Consider the following 17,699-nt stretch of genomic DNA (forward strand, 5'->3'; position numbering starts at 1 on the left):
TGAAGGACACTTTCATTTGCTGCATCGAAGCCGCCTATGGCACCGACTATGAAGGCATGTATGAAGGTGTCATACCCTTGGCTTTTGAAATGGGCTGCTAAGTCCTGGTATTTGTGTACCTTTTCAGAGCGTGCCCGGTGGAAGGCGTCTTCTCCATTTTCGAATGGCGTTTGGACATCCACAATGGTTGCAGTCTTAGGTTCTTCGTTTAATACTACGAGATCCGGGCGGCAGGTGCTGGGGTATCCTGGGATCTGTTGATTGATGTAGACGGTAAGATTACGGCGGTCGATGGCGTTGACAAGCTTATCCAGAATGGCGTTGTGCCGCTTGGGGATTTGATGGGAGTTCGGTGGGCAGTGGTTGATCACATGTGCTAGGTTTTCACTGTGTCTTTGGCACGTCTGACTGGCGTGGCCGAACCGCCTAAGGCTCCGCAGGGGAACCACGCTGAGCCTGGCTCGGTAAATACGCCAGCCAGCGAACCTGGTGTATTTACCTTCCGCCAGGAAATGGTTGCTGTTGGTGTTCCCTGCAATAAGTTTAAATGTCTTACCTTGGTCAGGCTTGCGAATGAGGGAAGCGAGGAATGACTCCTTAACGGCATCGGAGATTGCTCTGGTCGCAGTTGCTTTGGTGACGGGTTTGGTGTTGACGGTGAGGATGAGTTGCCCATCGTTGCCGGGGTGCCAGTCCAGGTCGACGCGCTTCTTCAGGCGACGAACAGCCATCCTAAGACGGGTCCATAGGGATGGTATGTCATAGGTTCGAAGCCAAACTCGTTGTCCATAGAGCCGGCGAGGTATATGCATAGGTCGGCGTCGCTGGGTGGACGCCGTATGAGCTTTTTTTTTTTTTTTTTTTTTTTTTTTAACTCTTTCCACCCTGTGGGCACTAAGAGGGCCTTTTTTAGTAGGCCCATTATGGGTTCGGCCAGGCCCACAATGGGGCGACCGGGTGGTGAGGGACGGGGCCCGACATATCCGAACGGACCACCCCCGAAAAATTCCTGGGGATTATTCGACCCGTTCGGATTCGATCCCGGGTCCCCCAGAGCGGTAGGCTACCACCTTTACCGCTCGGCCATCCGGCCGTCAGCCGTATGAGCTTTTCAACAACTTGTAAAAGGGATTTGGCTGCCAGGTTGGAAACGAACGGATCTGTGGAGAGGAAAAGGTGCACTGTGTGACTTACCTGTGCGATGTCAGCTAAGATGCCGCAGGGTGTCACATTGGTGCCTCCCTGGGAGTGCGGGGTGTACACTATTTCAGCACTAGCACGTTGCGGGAGGTTGAGCCAACGTTTCCCGCAGCGTTTTACACCTTTGTTGATAGTATTCAGTTTTTTCTTCGGAACTTTACCTAAGGTAAGGTGGAAGGTAAGCCTTGGTATAAGAAATGTGTTAATGCAGTCCATCTTCTGCCATGGGGCTAGCTGAGATTCGTCCACGCACTTCAGGTCTTTGAGGATTCCATCGGCCGTTTGGTCCGCTGATAAGCCCATGGTAAACCCAGTCGGGATACCCAGGTGGTGGTAGTGGTCTTCCTTCTTCAGACTGCGGATGGTGGTACCTTGGATAGTAAAGTGAGTATTGTCAGAACAATGGTACTTACTCGCTACTGAAAGTGCGGCACACTTTGCTGGGTTGAAGGTGAGTCCACAATTTTGGGCCCAAGATGTAAGGAGGTCGAGCTGAGACTGAAGCCCACTAGCGGTGGCGCTGATCACCGTGATGTCGTCGGCGTAGGCTAGGGTGGAGATGGTTTGGTTATGTAGCTGGTAACCTTCTTGGAGGTCGGCTACAAGACGAAGGGCTGGTTCGATAACGATGTTAAAAAGGATCGGACTCAGCGGACAGCCCTGCTTGACACCAGCTTTGATCGGGATTGGGTCAGTCAGCCCAGACCGGGAACGTATGCGTGTGTAGCAGCCAGTGAGTAGATCGCTGATGCACTGGACGGAGGGGGGATGGAGTCCACACCATTTGAGACAAGCGAGAATGGTGGAGTGTGGGACCGAGCCGAATGCATCGGCGAGGTCGAGCCATGCCACGTGGCATTCCTTATTCTTACGACGAGCGTCCTGGATGGCAGACTGTAGAGTAAAGAAGTGTTCAGAGCAGCCCTCATGCCGCATAAACCCCTTCTGTGCCATGGAGATGGTGTTGTTCTCCTCACACCAGCGGAGAAGGCGTTGGGCGATGCAGGCTGAGTATAACTTGCCCAAGGTGTTAGCAAGTGCAATCGGTCTCCAGTTGTTGATGTTATTCCGATCACCTTTCTTGTGCAGGAGTATCGTCGTTGACGTCTGCCACGCATGGGGAATGGTGCCTATACGTTGAACTATTAGATAATGAAACAAACTTAGTTGCTGTGATAATTATTAAGTTTCTTCTATCCAGGATATTCTGTAATCAGCACTAAAACTTTCTTCACTATTCCTTCATCAAGCATCACTCTTCCTTTTTTCCAATATTCTTTCAGGAATCGATAGCTTAATCATAAGCTTCTGCCACTTAGTCTTCGGTTCAGAAATTGATGTATTATTATAAAATTTTTTTTTTCTATTTTCTGATGTCAAATGTTGCTATTTGGTCCACGGGAAAAGTATTAAGGAATCTTTTGTAAATATTCCATTTCTAATTTCTAGTGCCAGTTGTTTCGGTGAAAATGTTTCTTTGTGAACTTACTCAAATAACCATCTTTAATAACAAGTAAATTAAATTCAATTACTGTATTATTATATAATTTTTAAAATACATTCCTTTCATTTATTTCTAGAAAACTTTTAATGAATTTTTAATAGGCCGCAATGATTTGTATAGTAAAGAAAGGAAAGTATCTATCTGGATTTTAAATTCCTAATTTATTTTCGAACAGTTTACGAATGCAATGCAACTGTCGTTTAAATTTTTGTAATATTACAAAACATTTTCGAGAAAAATATTTATGTTTTAATTTTACCGTTCTTTATTTTGAAGCAACAAATTTAATTCTTTACTCTTTACAGATTATACAAGGAACAAGCAGAAACTTGAAAGATGTCTGCCGGAGTATATTGCAGTGGTAGAGTTTCCTGTGTTTTAGCAAGTACAGAAAATTAAATAATTATGTAGACTAAATAAAATTTTTAACTAAAATCTTACCTTTCTGGCATTCAGTAACAATTATCCGATTAAATTCTAGATACAGGTGTAAAACTATAGAACCAGTATGTTTCTTTCTAAATTTTAAAAACTGTAGTTAAATATGGGTTAAATAGAAACGAAACAAATTCCTATTTAACCTATGTAAAAATGCAATTTAAGCTATTATTATTACAAATTAACCCATCATATAAATTTGTCACTGCATGCAAACATGTATTTAAACTCTTGTATATTGAGAGTGTAAAGTATAGGCTAATGATAAATTGCTGAGTGTACTGTAGGAATAGCTGAAGAAAGAATAAGTTTTTCCTTTGGAAATTTATTTTGTGTTAAACATTTATAAATGTGTTTAATTGCGAAAGATATTGCTTCACCTTCGCGTTAATGTAAGGAGTATGTGTTAGTGATTTTGAACGTTAATTTCCCATATTGTCATCTCTACAATCAATTAAAGATGCGGAAAGTGAGTTGAATTATATTAACTGTTTCCCTAATATATAGTCTAATAGCCTATATACGAAACATCCATTCTACAAACGTAATTTACGAAAGAAGATAATATCAGGTGGGTTATTAAATAATGTACTAAGTATATTTATTTGTAAAATTATAACGTAAAATATTATTAAAATATAAGCTTCTATATTAATTCAAATTTACAAAAGTCTAACTATAACCGTTTAATTATTATCGATATTAAACGAAAAGTATAGAAATTAGGCTACTTATCCCAATTCTTCCTTCTTGTGTCACGAGGGAGAAATGTCACAAGAAAATTCGATCTCGAACCAGGAATGATATTCAGCACAACGCTTATATTGCATGTATTTGACACAATCTTGTTCCTGTACTGATTTTATATAAGAAATAGCCTCTTTATGGTTACTTTCTGTCATTTACTTTATCTCGTATCGTTATTCATACATGAAATATATCTTACAGTTCGGAATTAAACTTCTCAGCAAACCAAATTATATCCTTTATAAAAGATCTTAAGAGAATTAAGCATACCTCCAGAATTGATTTCTGTTTAAACTAAAACAAAATTATCACACGATTATTGAGAATAAATACCAAATTTGAACGAAAATAAGCTTATGTTTAATTAAAATCTATTTTATAAATCAATCCAATTAATTTCATTCAATGATAATTTGTGTAAAAAACTTATATCTAAATGATGAAGATGTTTGAACTCGAGGCTTATTCAATTTTAATTAGATAAACAAGAAATTACTGACTTTCGAAACAAGTACCGAACGGAAATTCTGTCGAAAGACTTCAAAATGAAGAGAAAAAGAATAAAAATTTTCAGAGAAATCTTTGTCTTGGCCTACAAACAATAGAAAAAGGAACAATTTGAAACTATTGTTAATTAATTGTGACATCACAACAATGCTTCACTTACTACGTCGAAATTTGTCAAACCATTTAAATCATTACTACAAATGTCCAATATATTTATGTATAATTTTTATATTTCGTATAATTCAATTTAATTCAGAAAGTGAAGATGGGATATGAAATACGAGAGAGAAATATACTGTATTAATAAAACTCTATTACCTTTCTCCCAACTTTATGTTTAAAACCGACTTTTCTATTCAATAATAATTTAATTTAATAATTCTATTAAATTAAATTAACATTTGAAAACTTTTATCTTAAATTTAACTTATTCACTATTAGGGTTGCCATCTTTTGAAACTGGTTGGAAATTGCATTAAAAACACTGTTGATCAGTCTAAACGCTTAGATATTAATGACACTGAGGACGACATACATAAAAATAGAAAACATCTAAATTCCTTTATGATAATGAAATACATAGATGATTCAATGTGGCTACCATTCTAGAAGGCTTTAAATATGCAAAATACAATAATATCTGTTCCGCGGCTTACAGCGTATGGCATCATTTCAAGAGCCGAGGACAAGGGAAACGTCAAATGTCAGTAATTCATTTGTTACTAACATTGCAAAATTAATAAGTATAGTTTCCAGAAACTCATATTTAATATTCTTCAATATTACGAGAAACTGCAACAAAATTAAATATTTAGATGGATGTAGACATTTCGAATTTTTTAATATTATGTTTACGGCTTAATTTCTTGGCTTTTGTTTACAATAAATAATGTTTCGCACGATTACAACACAGAAAATCATATCCGAATACGTTGAAATTTTTTTAATATAACCAGAATACCGTTTATGAGACATTAGCCAGATTGAGGCCGAAGTTTTAAACACGAAAACGTGTACGTCGGACGTTCAGCGCCGCTTTTCTGTAAGCCTAGAAGTTTGACAATGGCGTTTGGAATGTCGAACATGATTCCACTGACTTTCCAAACGCCATTGTCAAACTTTAGGCTTACAGGAAAGCGCTGAAGTCCGACGTACACGTTTTCACGTTTAAAACTTCGGCCTCAACCTCGCTATTAGTTGGCAGTGGAAGATAGTGAATTGTTTCACCTTATATAAAACAAGCAAAGAATGCCCAACGTTGCACGAAAACTCAGGAACGGGATTCAATTATACTCATTTGAAGGTAGCGTATGTTTCCCACGGGGTGGCAGAGTAATTATGCAAAATTTGGTGAAAATCAGTGAAAGGATTTGACAATTTGTCGTGGATGAAATCAGGGGAAAAGTGAGAATCAGAGTTTTAAAGTAGCGTATAATTTTTGAAGGATTGTAGAGAGTAACTATGCAAATTCTGTCCAGATCGCTCAAAAGGTTTTCGGAATTTCGGGATAGGGAAATGAAATCAGAAAAAAAAGGAGTGCGAGTCCTAGTTTTATGGTAGTCCATGTTTCCCGTAAGTACCCGAATAAGTAGATAATAAGTTTAAAAAAGTCCATCAGATGACGAAAAGGATTAACGTCAATTTCCAGATAAATAACGATACAACGAAGCGAGACAAATGCCACTGTAAAAACATGTTTCTCGTACATTTTCCTATTTTAAATATGAAAATAGTATATAGCCTATGTTGATTTGGAAGGAATAAACTTTTCAATAACGAAAGAATTTTAAAAATCGGTTTAGTAGATTCCGAAATTACCTTCATCAAACAAACAAACAAACATTCTTGCTTTATAGCCTATATTAGTATAGATAAATATAAACACAAGATGATGTATAAAGAAGGCTAGAACTAGTTAATTGAGACTTGTTTGCTGAAATATATCGTACGTTTCACTAAAAATAATAAAAGGACATGAAAATGTAATTTTATTCATTAGTACGATTATAAGTGTATTTTACAAGTGGATCGTTATCGTATTTTATAAATTGATTTAATATACTGTAGGTCCATGTTGATGGCATAAAACACGTCGTTGGATGAATGGCCTATCGCTATGGGAACCCAGTGCGGAGAATTCCAATATATTTTATGGACGATATTTCTGGGATTTGTCGAATCCCGTCTATTTGGCAGCCCCATTGTGGACCTGGCTAAACCTACGATAGGCTTGGAATAAAGGCCATATTAGTGCTTACGGGATGAACAGTAATAAATAAAAAAAAAATTGGGGAAACAATCAGAAATGTATGAAATGAACTAAAATTATTTTTTGAACACGTCTCGAACAAATAAATTTCGTAGTAAATAAATAAAAGCTCATCAGCTAAAGAAAAATATTACATGTTTGATATCTAATAATATCTAATATTATCTAATATTTAATAACATGTTCGATATTTAATATCGTGTTTGATATTTGATATCAAACATGTAACTTAATTACATGAGACAATTTTTAAGTTCTGTGAATTGCATCAATGTATTTAGAGCGATCTTTATATATTGATGTGAACTCTAAGTTTTTCATTTAGAAATAATTTGAAACTATAAAATTATTCAAATTATTCATAAATATTTAATAAAAATGGTCCACTGTTATGACAACAAAAATATTTAATTGATATCTCCAGACATGTGATATGTGAAGCATTTTATTTATATCATACTAAAAATACTTTGATAAATACAATTAATGTTTACCGGGTGATGGTAATTAAAGTACAGGCGGCGCAGAAGTAAAAAACGGAATCGCAAAATGCATCTTTTCCACAAAATGCTGTGGCTACACTAGTAACATGCTGTCGCTTTCTCGCCACATTCAGGACAGAACAAGATGTGTTTGCATCTTTTATGCTTTCAACTTTTACTTTTATGTAGTTTGACCAATGGGCCGAGCGGTTAAGGTGTCAGTCTACCGCTCTAGAAACCCCAGAATCGAATCCTGATGGGTCAATTTTTCGAACCGTCTGGAGGTGGTCTATCCCGATAAGTCAAGCCCCCGTCCCTCACCATCCGGTCGACATTGTGGATCTTCCGGATGGGTCGAAAAATTCCTGGAGATTTTTCGACCTGTCCGGATTCGATTCCGGGTTCCCCAGAGCGGTAGACCACCACCTTTGATCGCTCGGCCATCTTCTGAAGTAAACTGTGATCGGTTGTAAAAATGGCGTCTTCGCAAAAGTTGGATCTCGCTCTATTAGCGCAGCATGTCAAAAAAAACGGCAACATTTTGAGGTTCGCGGCAACGAAAGTTATCACAAACTTATGTGCATCCAGTGGCGTAGCGTAGTGGGGGCTGCAGGGACGGCCCGCCCCGGGCGGCACTTTTAGGGGGCGGCAAAATTTTACAATAAATAATAATAATATCTTGTAAAAAATTTTTGTAATAAATGTGATTATTATATCGTAAAACATATATACATGACTTTTTTTATTTGTAACTTGTACAATACACAATAATGGTGATTGTTCTTGCCGAAAAGTTCTTTAGAATTACTGTATATTTTAGTTTTTTAAATTGAGATACCTAAATAAGGGGGCGGCGAAATTTTCCTCCGCCCCGGGTGGCTGACACCCATGCTACGCCACTGTGTGCATCCTCTACCTCTACGGTAACTCTGTCTGAAGAGATACAGTTTCGCAGGAAAACGGGCGATTATAAATAGGCGGTTATTTTGAATATTTTAAAATACATTTCATGTACAATACTTCAAACAAGATACAATACTTCAAACAAGACAAGATTTATGTTTTGATGATGATATCACTCATTCGTGTACAAACACACTTCATATCTTCGAAGTATGTCGTGAATAGAGCAGTGCAACATATTGTCGAGTGTGTTGTTGATTGAATGCCTTAAAAATTTTAATATTATTAGACGATCTTTCATATATCACACTCGTCGTTAACAAAATATTGAAATTCTTAACTTTTGTAAAAGATGTGAAGGATCATATTTGTAATGAGGCTGCGTATTGATCTTAAACATGTACTGTACAGTCTGCGGCCAGCTGGAGCTAGGCCTCATTGGCAAAGAAAGAAGCGAATGACAGCATTCGAGCTTCTCTAGTAATTGATTTTTCCCATGCAGAATGTTCTCAAGAATGTCATGAAAACGGGCAGAATACAAATTTACTTTTCCATTATTACAACAGTCGCTAAAATGAAAGTTGTTTCTACTACAAATTTTTCCGCATTCAAAATGTAAAGCCAAACAATTTTGATACACATGACAACGGTCCAAGATCGAAATGCATTAGTTGAACATTCGGGTCGAGAGTTATTTTGAGAAGATAGTCTTGCATTTGTGAATCAATCTCGCTCCCAAAATCCGACGAAAAGTCTAAATCAACAGCTTGCTGTAATGTCTGAACGGTTACAATTCTTAACCTGTTCTAAAGTCCTTGCGTATCAAGAATTTGTGTTTTTTGAGAAGAATCAGCGACGATATCTTCAACCAACATTGTCATATTGCGTGTTCTCCGTGCGATTCTTTACTTCCGATCTCGGTTGTGTTCTCTAACACCGGTAAAGCGTTTTTTTTTTTCTCCACTTTCTTTGCTGTGTAGTTTCATCGCCTTGAGTTAGAATAACTTTCATTTCGATCGGCTGTCCAGATGTTGAGGGTAACAGACCATCAACATGTAGACTTTGTTCATGTTCTTCAATGTTAAATAAGAAAATGGATGGTTAATTTAAAAATAGATTAATTATAATGTAATTAGTATGATAATTAAGATAAATAGCTTACTTTACGGTAAAATTATCGATTACACGATGAGAATAATTCAAAAAAATAGAAAAATAAAATGCATGCAGAAGATTAACTAAATTGACTGTTTATAACACTCACAACAACGGCGAACAATGTTGTTATAAATACTTAATGTACCGTACTTTAAATTGAACATTTTTTCTTGCCATCACATGGATACAAAATTGCTTTTATCCCTCAGGCAAAGCTTTAGTGGCGTGAAGTCTTCTTCTCAGTGAAAAGGTTTAAATTTGGTTTAGGTGGGAGAATGGTATGTGTGAAGAATCATGATTGTCCTGCTGATATTATTTATGCAATTGTTTCTCAAATATTATGCTTTTAATTATATTTGTTGCTTTATAATATTAAAAAGCACTTATTTTGTGCTTTTTATTTGAAATAAAATCATTTTCCATTGGTGGTCGTTTTTAAATAGAGAATAATTCACACTTAATTTACTCTTTGTTAGCAATCTTTTATGCCTTTGGTTGAGATTTGAGAGTTTTAGTTATTCTGTTTAGTGTGGTGATTTTTCTCTTTTCTTTTGAATAATCGACTTGTTCGTTTATATTCTATATCTACGGTTCCCAAAGTGTAGATTGCGAGAAGACGTGTGGGAATTAAAAGTTTTACAATCGCTCGTCATGTTTGTTCCGTAGTCTTAATATTGCATACCTTTGCCACTCCACCACGCCTAAACCATTGTACCTTTCTCAAATATCTCTTCAGGACATCATTCACAGCATAAGAGCTTTAATTTGATACCTGAACCGCATTTTTAGTCGTAACCGTTTACTCAAATTAAATCGGAAAACTGAAATCCTCTTTTAATTAATATAGCCTATATATACTGTATATAATTGTTACTGTTATAATAATATTGGTGTTCATAATTAACCAAATTAATATGAATATTTTTTTTATTTCCTATGGAACCTAAGAGAGCCTTTTTTTTTTAAACCATACTTATCATATGTTTGGCCAAACCCACATAGACCGAGTGATGAAGGACAGGACCGGTTGTATCCGAGATGAAAAATTTTCGAGAAGTTGCTTTCTTGGATTCGATTCCAGATTCCCGGAGCTGTACAATCTCTTCGGTCATCTCATTATAAAATAGATAAATAAATATAAAAGTATAATCTTTAATAACAAATATTGAAACACTAAAAAATTGAAAACGTTAAACGTCTTTTCGAAATTTGGACTCATGTTATTAGGGCTTCCCGTTTTCGGTTCCTAGTGTTAAAATTGAATAGATTTACTATATTGGAATCATTTAGCTTATTTCATTTTTAAGATCAAAGAGTCCTAAAATATCCTGCGAATCTACATCTGTTGCTTTATGATAAGATATTGAATTATTTCAAAAGCACAATGTAGGCTAAAGGCTGTTGCATTTAAAGATAAAAAATCTTTACGTTACCTTAAAATAGATTTTTAGATTTTCCTGCAATATAAAAACTATTGCAGGAAAATTAATTAGTTCAAATAACTATGTAAACTAACAAAATAATGTAAATAGAGAATCATAAAATTTATTAAATTTCAAATACGTAAAAACTGATTACGTAATATTCATTTACGAAATAATTTATGAGCATATCTTTTATAACACGATAATACAATAAAAATTTAAAATCCGTCTAACAATTGCATTGTTTGTTGATCCATTTTATTCAAAGTCCGTGAAATAAATAAAATTTGTAAAAAAAAAAAGGCAGTCGCGCACTACATTACTTTTTATGCTGTCAATGATTATTCGAACAAAAGTATTTACAAATTAATTAGGACAATTTCTTCGATCCAGAAGGGTTACTTAATCAAGAAAGAAAGAAAGGGGGGGAAATGTTAATTGTAAAAATGATTAAATGCGTTACATTTTATACGTGATTAAAATAAATAAATATAGGTCTATGTTAATTATATTTAACATACTAAATAAGAAAATAATAAAAATATATCTTTAATTTGAACTAAACATTAAATGATACGAGAACTGGAATTATTGTTTATATATATATACTGTATTACAGAAAACAATGCCTGGATAAAAACTCAATTTTCCGAATGAAAGATTAAATTTTAATTATCTGTTATATAAATTAACAAACGAAATTTTAATCAAATTTTTTTGAAATAAATAAAAGTATAAAATAACTTGGAAATTTTGATTAATTTATGGTAGAATAAGGACTATTTAACTATCAGTTTATTTATTGAAGATGAGGGTAAAGTAATGGCTATGTTTACTATCTTATGACCTTTTTCCTTCGGTGTACATTTTATCAACAACCACATATTTTGCAGTGTTAGAGGCTGCGTAAACACGCAGCTTAATCAGTAATGTAACTGATAACATTTATCAAAATGTTAGCTTTACGTAATAGAAACGATTATAAGTTATTTTTTAAAAATTATTTTTAAATAAAAAGACAACTTTTTACATATAATCGGTTCTGTCAAATTCTCATTATTTCTCTACAAAAACCTGCCAAGATACATTACATATAAAACTATAAACGTTGCGGATAGAATTTCACAAGCTCGATGAGCAATAAACAAAAATAGAGATAGGGATTTAAAAAAACTACATAGAAATCACAATGATTCAAAAAGAAACCCGTTTTATTGGTCGATTCGATCACGTGATTAAATGATATAACTAATCGTAAAATAAAAATAATTTTACGTCATCAAATCTTTTCTTATCATCTATTGGTTGTAATTTGCCACGTGGAGCTTAATGCGACCAATCGGGAAGGAAAAGAAATTACTGTAGACACGACGGTGAACTGGAGTCTTTCTGGTCTCGAAGTAGGAAGGAGGTTAGTACTATATTCGTTGTATTTAAGTAAAAATTAGTTAGGAAATTATATTTAAATTCGTTATTAAATGTTGTTTAACATTTCTAGACGGTCATCTGGCCACATTGGATCCAATTACAAGGTCAAAAACTAATTAGGACAGTCTATACCCGGACGCAGTACGGTGAGTTGTTAGGGCTAAATGGGTGACACGTCGACGTATTAGAATTAAGATCATTGCTATTAACTCTGTACATTGTCATTAATTGTTCACATATTTACCACCAGAGCATACACAAATACGACTATTAGTAATAATTTCTCTTCTTTTCATTGTCACAATCTTAACTTCTATTTTATTTATAACTCTTTTTTTTTTTTATCTTTCGTGTAATAATATCATCCCTTGTTATGGATTTAAAACTAATTTAGAACTAGTTTTAATGCCTGTAATTCAGAATTGTATGGTGGAGTTATCTACTTTCCTATTAGGAAATCTATCAGGTGGTGAGTTCACATTATATTCTATGGTGGTTTAAAGAGGTGTAACCTTTATTTGACTAACTATATCCACTTAAAATTAACAGTTGTAATAAGAGTGTCAATTATTATGACCGAAAGTAAGTTTATATACCACCAAAATATTAAATTATCTGTTCAAACAGTTGCTTCTTTTCGGTCGGTAAACTTGAAAATAGGTTACGTTAGATAGCTTAAATGATTCAATATGTTTTCGTATATTTTATTAATTTTATAATGAATTCTTATTATCTTAATATGTTTAGGAAATAAATTACTTAAATATATCCGTTTGTCAATTTGTTATATCCTATTAATTAATATTAAAAGTTATTTGAATGTAAATTTTGTTTATACAATATTTTTTTTTTCTAATAGCTGCGAAAGAAAATGATGATTTTCGTTATATTATGTTTTTATATTTTATAAAATTAATAACAGTTGTGAGTTTATTGGTGGTATGACTTTCATTATAAGGAAAATATACCTGAATTTTCTTTAAATATGGGTATAAAGTCAGCTTGTAATGGCATTACAATGAATCATTATCATAATATTGTATCTAAATATAGAAAAAGATATTTCTAAGGAATAGCTTTTTAATATATTAATCACATATATGTACTACGTACATACATACGTACATGCATACATACAAGGAAAAGATTTGAGCTACTTTTTTACTATAATTTTTATTTTGATCAAAGTATTTTTAATGTAATTAATTCATGCCTCTTACAATATTTCGGTTATAAATTATATAATCTTAAATATAGATAGTAAATAATCTTGATGTTAGTAATGTGTGTCTAATTTTTGTTAAAATTGTTAATAAATATTACAAAGTATTTTAATAAAAATTTCTTTTCTACAACCATTAACTTGTTATAATATTGAAATTTTTAATCAATAAGCAAAATTTCTTCTATTTTGCTAACAGATATAAGGGGGAAAAATAGTTTATTCATCAAATGAATGTGCAAGAGTTGCAATTATCAGCTTATGATTAGGACAAAATGTCAGTTATTTCTTTTGGACTTTAAAATCACACCATCATTTATATAAACATATTCAATTTATTAAAAATAATTGTGGATATGCAAAATTAATTTTAATTCTTAAATATTTTAATATAATGTTTCAAAGTTATAGTATTTATCAAAACACAAAAAATGATTAAAAATCATTTTTACATCGAGATTATTTTTATTAAAAAAATATTTAGAAATTTTGATGAGTCTAACATAAAATGGTTACTATTAAAATTTAATATAAGTGAATAAATATTTAAACAGAAGCAGTGATATATATATAATGTTTTTACATTTTCATTTATAACAGTTGCGAATTATTAGTGAATAGACTAATTTTTATCATGTAAATTAACTATTGTTACTTATATTTTTATAATTTTTTAATGATTTGATATAATTAGTATATATCATTATTAAAGTATTATTAAATTTAATGGCAGACAATTCATGTCATATTAAAAATACAAAAGGTAAATTGTAGTATAATTCTCATGTGCATTATAAAAATTCAATATTGTAAATTTTTCCTCATAGCTCCGATTGTGTTCTGTAACAGGTTTATTTGATTTTAAGTAATTTAAATGATCAACTTTTATAATGCAAAGAGATTGATCTGGAACTTTTAATTACATTAGCTTTTATAAGGTAGAAATATATTTTTTTAAGGTGGTTTTTTTTATAAGCTGAATTATCGTATTGCTTTAAAATAAAATTTGAAAAATTTTTTCACTAAAACTTATATTTAAGTAGAACTAAAACTACAAAATAAAATATATTTGAACATGATAATTTTTTAATAAAATTTATACATTTCCTATATTATAATCCTCTTGAATTTATCTTTGCTATTCCAATTCTTTTATTTATGATTTATCATTTCATACAGGATCAATGATTATAACTGATAGACTAAAGTTAAGCTGTAAACAAATTTATGTATATTAATATAAAACTCTTCTTCATCTTTATATTAGTGATGTAACGAATATTCGGTTACTACCCGGTATTCGGCCTATTTTTCACTATTCGGCCGAATACCGAATATTTAAATCACTATTCTGACGAATACCAAATACCTAAAAACAGGAGTAAGAAGTAACAAAAACACAGTAAATTAATCATTTTGGTAACTTTTATTAATACCGAACATTAAACTATAATTATTAAAGTTAATAAGAAATAGCATCTAACTCTAGTATTAAATTATTTCGTAATTAAATAATATTATAGCCTTTATCTAGCCCGATATCTTATGGCATTGATGGCATGTAGGTTAGAATGTATTGGGCATTAATGTTATTGTTTAGTTAATTACATTATATTCGTATTCGCGTATATTTTAATATTTTTTACGATGTTTTAAAATGATTTACAAAACATTTTATTGAAACTTATCGTATTTAATTAAAGAATTATTTATCTATTTCAAGATGATGAGTAACTAATATATAATTTATTTTATACATAAAGCAAAGAATGAGCATTTCTCATTATATGCAAAAGATAACATTTAAAATCTTGTTAATTTTAAAAATATTGACAAAAACAATAGCAACAAAATATCACAAAACTTTACAAATAGAAACCCCCCAATAATATATTTGAACTGTTCCACAACTGGGGAGAAACTAGACCATATGTCTCCACTAAAGTATATCCTTAGGGTACTATTCAGTCTACAAATACATAGTAAAAATAAAATTTTACTGCTTAATTAAAGAGTTAAAAAGATTGATTGCAAATAAAATAACTTATAAGTTATAACTTACATCTAAATACCAACAACTGCCGAATCATATCGGGCTATTTACGGCTATTACATAAATTATAAACCAATTTGGCACTAGAGGTAGACGTTAGACTCCATTTCATATTAACTTTAATAATTATAATTTAATTAATTAATTTAAATAATTTAGACCTACTGGAAGAAAAAATCGTAGTGACAGTGAGCCAATAGAGAGTAGGGCATGCGATCCTTGCCATAATACGGTTTGCGCGCCAATTTTCGTATGTGCGTTAATCAAGCTGGATATTCGGCCATTCGGCCACACTCCTGACCGAATATTCGGTATTCGGCCTGAGCCGAATATACTATTCGTTACATCACTACTTTATATGTTGGACCTGTTCTCTAGTGCCATTTCATCTTTCTTTGGATAGTCTTATCTTTCTGCATAATATATAATGTTTTTTTTTTTCCTAATCAAACTGTCTATTTAGCATACATGATGCACATCACAATTGTCTTGTATATATTCATTTGCTGATTTTTGTATTCTGCAAAGTTCTCTTAAGGTTTTTTTTTTAAAAAAAATTACAAGAAAATAATTGAAGAAACAAAATTCTTTATATTTCTTCATCTTTTTTCCATGTCACACCTCGGGAACAAACAATCTTATGACAGAGTCGACCTTTTATTGTAGGCTCTTATCAATATATGTTTTGATTTAGCCATTGCTGAAGGAAAATTTTATCTTACATATTTTACATATTGAGATGGATAAGAGTTTACAATAAAAGGTGAACTCAGCTGTAAGACTGTTTCCAAGGTATGACATGGATGAAAGATGAAGAGTTTGTTTGTTCAATTATTTTCTTGTAAAATTTTTAAAAGTATATATAATTGTTGTCCTGGCTATTTTGTTACTTTTTATTAATATTCTTTAATATTCTTGTTTTTATTTTATTTTTTCTTGTATTAATGATACTGAAATGAAAACATTCAACATCTTATGTAGTTTTGACATTTTAAACTCTTCCTACTGCATAAATTAATCAGATATATTATGGTTGTATAAATTCTTACCTTGGTTTCAATTCTTGGTTAATTATATTGTATCACTCAAAATTCTATTATTCTGGATGTTGTGATTAGTTTGTTTAACTTTTGATTTTAGCTTCCTGTTACTTATCATTCATATACAGGAGCTCTTCTACTTATGAAACATTCGACTTATGAAAATTTTGATCATATGTCTAAAATTTAAATTTTATGTGGATTCTGACATTATCTTGCCACTTGTGGGGTGACATTGAAGTCAATCTTTGGTTGGCAATAAATAATTAATGTAGACCTATTTCTATTACATATCATTATTTTTTGTTTTTGCATGCATATCATCTGAGGTTCAATTGCCACTCATGAGGTGGCATTGAAATTGGAGTAATGGCATTTTTTTGCTATTGTTTGCAACTTTTTACGAACTTTAGTGCTTCAAAAAAGCATTCAAAATGTAATAGTAAATCCAGCAGTGGAGATAAATGCAAGATGAGTTGCTCAATTACCATGGAAACTAAACTGGATATCATAAAACTAAGTGTGTTAGGTGAATAAAACTGAATTTGAAACACCTGTTATTTTTAAGTAGTAGCAAGTGGATAAACGAGTGTAATGTATTCTGTTAAGTACATTGAAGGGTCAAACACTAACAATAAATGGTTATTCTGTATACAAATGTACTTTCTAGGTTAGTTTTCGACTTATGGCAAAACTTTGGGAACCTAACCTGTTCATAAGAGGGGAGCAACTGTATCTTAGGTGTTTAGATTACATTACATTATTTGATTATCTGATCATATAGTAGTATTTTACAACTGAGATGATCTCTAGACTGTTGAACATTGTCTTTTTTTGTTGATTATTATATGTCAATATCTTTCATAACAGCATGCAAACAAAAACTCATTGTAGTGAGTCTTTATTATTTGCAGTAAGTAATACTACTACATTAGCATGGCAAATTATATTTATAGTTCTTTCTGTAATATCATAATTTGTAAGATTATGGTATTGGAAAATCTATAGTTGCAGTAATATCTTTGAGATACTCTTCAGATCAAATTGTTGCTTTTGAAATTATGTAATATCTTTGATATTGATATCATTCATTTACCAAATTAAAATAGAATTTTCATGTTAAACCAGAGCTGTGAAGTCAGAGTTGTGGAGTTTTGGTGTGTTTTAGTAAGAGTCGGCAGATTTTTGATGACTCAGACCTTTTTACTTTCCAACTTGTTATGTATATAAAACAGAAAAGTATTGGAAACGTGTCAAATTTGACCCTCTGAGTTTTTTGCAAATCTATACACCTGGAGACCTCCCGAACCCAAAATAATGTCAA

The 17,699-nt window shown here is 32.3% G+C and overlaps 1 protein-coding gene across 1 annotated transcript in view; it reads left to right on the forward strand.

The window, feature by feature from the left end:
* Positions 1 to 11,922: 11,922 nt before the first annotated feature.
* The window catches only part of Dp1 (satellite-binding protein 1 Dp1), an 83,402-nt gene continuing 77,625 nt past the window's right edge, over positions 11,923 to 17,699 (forward strand). The window contains exons 1-2 of the mRNA XM_067287796.1: positions 11,923 to 12,043; positions 12,131 to 12,206. The gene's annotated coding sequence lies outside the window, so the exon portion shown is untranslated. The remainder of the gene's footprint in view (positions 12,044 to 12,130; positions 12,207 to 17,699) is intronic.

Source organism: Centruroides vittatus, unplaced genomic scaffold (genome assembly GCF_030686945.1).
Source record: "Centruroides vittatus isolate TY-2023 unplaced genomic scaffold, ASM3068694v2 scaffold_712, whole genome shotgun sequence".
In the NCBI taxonomy this organism is placed as follows: Eukaryota; Metazoa; Arthropoda; class Arachnida; order Scorpiones; family Buthidae; genus Centruroides; species Centruroides vittatus.